Raw genomic sequence first — 2,500 nt, 5'->3', positions numbered from 1 at the left:
CCCTGGTACTCTAGAAAGTTAATTGAAACGTGCCCCTGGTACACTGGGCAGAAACACTTTGCCACACACTCCTCCTGCATATGGTACGACAACGTTTCCACATGCCCCTGGTACACTGGGCAGAAACACTTTGCCACACACACTCCTCCTGCATATGGTACGACAACGTTTCCACATGCCCCTGGTACACTGGGCAGAAACACTTTGCCACACACACTCCTCCTGCATATGGTACGACAACTTTTCTACATGCCCCTGGTACACTGCCCCGATATCTCCCTGAAACACGCTCCCCTCGTGCATATGGTACGACAACGTTTCCACATGCCCCTGGTACACTGGGCAGAAACACTTTGCCACACACACTCCTCCTGCATATGGTACGACAACGTTTCCACATGCCCCTGGTACACTGCCCCGATATCTCCCTGAAACACGCTCCCCTCGTGCATATGGTACGACAACGTTTCCACATGCCCCTGGTACACTGGGCAGAAACACTTTGCCACACACACTCCTCCTGCATATGGTACGACAACGTTTCCACATGCCCCTGGTACACTGGGCAGAAACACTTTGCCACACACACTCCTCCTGCATATGGTACGACAACGTTTCCACATGCCCCTGGTACACTGCCCCGATATCTCCCTGAAACACGCTCCCCTCGTGCCTATGGTACGACAACATTTATCCATGCCCCTGGTACACTGCCCAGCAGCACTTTGCTAAGTACTCCCCCCGTGCATATGGTATGACAGCTTTTCCACATGCCTCTGGTACACGGACCAGAAACACTTTGCCACGTCCGCTGTACGCACCCTCCTCGCTAGCTAATTGCTGATCTCCCCCACTTCCAGGGGGCCCCGGGGACCACCATCACATCTTCCTGTCTCCCTTACGGCTGAAAAAGGTGCATGTTGCTCCACTGGCCCTGCTGCTGTTGTGTCTCCATTTGGCCGAGGGGGTGAGTCGGCCTCCTGTCTCCCTTACGGTCGGAAAAGATGTGCTGCTGCTGCTGCTGCTGCTGCTGCTGCTGCTGCTGTGGTGGCCCTGCTGATATTCTCTCTCCATTTGGCCGAGGGAGTGAGTCGGCCTCCCGTCCCCGTTACGGTCGAAAAAGATGTGCTGCTGCTGCACTGGCCCTGCTGCTACTCTGACCACCTCTAGCTAATTGCTGATCTCCCTGACCTCCAGCGGGCCCCGGGGACCCACATCACACCTTGCTCCTGTCTCCCTTGCGGCTGGAAAAGATCCATTTTTGTGCACTGGCCCTGCTGCTACTCTCTCTCCATTTGGCCGAGGCAGTGAGTCGGCCTCCTGTCTCCTTTACGGTCGAAAAAGATGTGCTGCTGCTGCACTGGCCCTGCTGATATTCTCTCTCCATTTGGCCGAGGCAGTGAGTCGGCCTCCTGTCTCCTTTACGGTCGAAAAAGATGTGCTGCTGCTGCAGTGGCCCTGCTGCTACTCATATACAGCATGGACCTTGACCTCCCGCAGACCCCGGGGAACCACATGCTCCCCTGCTCTAGTCCCCCACTAGCTTCTTCTCTTGCAGTTACCCTCCGCCACATATCCAGTATGGACCTTGCCCTCCAGCAGGCCCCGGGACCCACATGCTCCCTTTCTCTAGTCCCCCAGTAGCTTCTTCTCTTGTGGTTACATAGCACCGGGTCTCCACCATGGACCTTGACCTCCAGCAGGCCCCGGGGACCCACATCACACCTTGCTCCTGTCTCCCTTGCGGCTGGAAAAGATCCATTTTTGTGCACTGGCCCTGCTGCTACTCGTATCCAGCATGGACCTTGACCTCCAGCAGGCCCCGGGGACCCACTTGCTCCCCTGCTCTAGTCCCCCAGTAGCTTCTTTTTCTGCAGTTACCCTCCACTGCATATCCAGCATGGACCTTGACCTCCCGCAGACCCCGGGGAACCACATGCTCCCCTGCTCTAGTCCCCAGTAGCTTCTTCTCTTGCGGTTACATAGCACCGCGTCTCCACCATGGACCTTGACCTCCAGCAGGCCCCGGGGACCCACATCACACCTTGCTCCTGTCTCCCTTGCGGCTGGAAAAGATCCATTTTTGTGCACTGGCCCTGCTGCTACTCGTATCCAGCATGGACCTTGACCTCCAGCAGGCCCCGGGGACCCACTTGCTCCCCTGCTCTAGTCCCCCAGTAGCTTCTTTTTCTGCAGTTACCCTCCACTGCATATCCAGCATGGACCTTGACCTCCCGCAGACCCCGGGGAACCACATGCTCCCCTGCTCTAGTCCCCCAGTAGCTTCTTCTCTTGCGGTTACATAGCACCGCGTCTCCACCATGGACCTTGACCTCCAGCAGGCCCCGGGGACCCACACTTAAGCCCCCTCCCACTAACAAAGCAAAACACCACTGGCAAAATCCTCATGCCCCTGGTACTCCATAAAGTAAATTCAAACGTGCCCCTGGTACACTGTGCAGAAACACTTTACCACGTCCGCTGTACGCACCCTCCTCGC

Source organism: Oreochromis niloticus, unplaced genomic scaffold (genome assembly GCF_001858045.2).
Source record: "Oreochromis niloticus isolate F11D_XX unplaced genomic scaffold, O_niloticus_UMD_NMBU tig00008747_pilon, whole genome shotgun sequence".
Classification (NCBI taxonomy): domain Eukaryota; kingdom Metazoa; phylum Chordata; class Actinopteri; order Cichliformes; family Cichlidae; genus Oreochromis; species Oreochromis niloticus.
Note: the sequence above shows the minus strand (reverse complement) of the source record.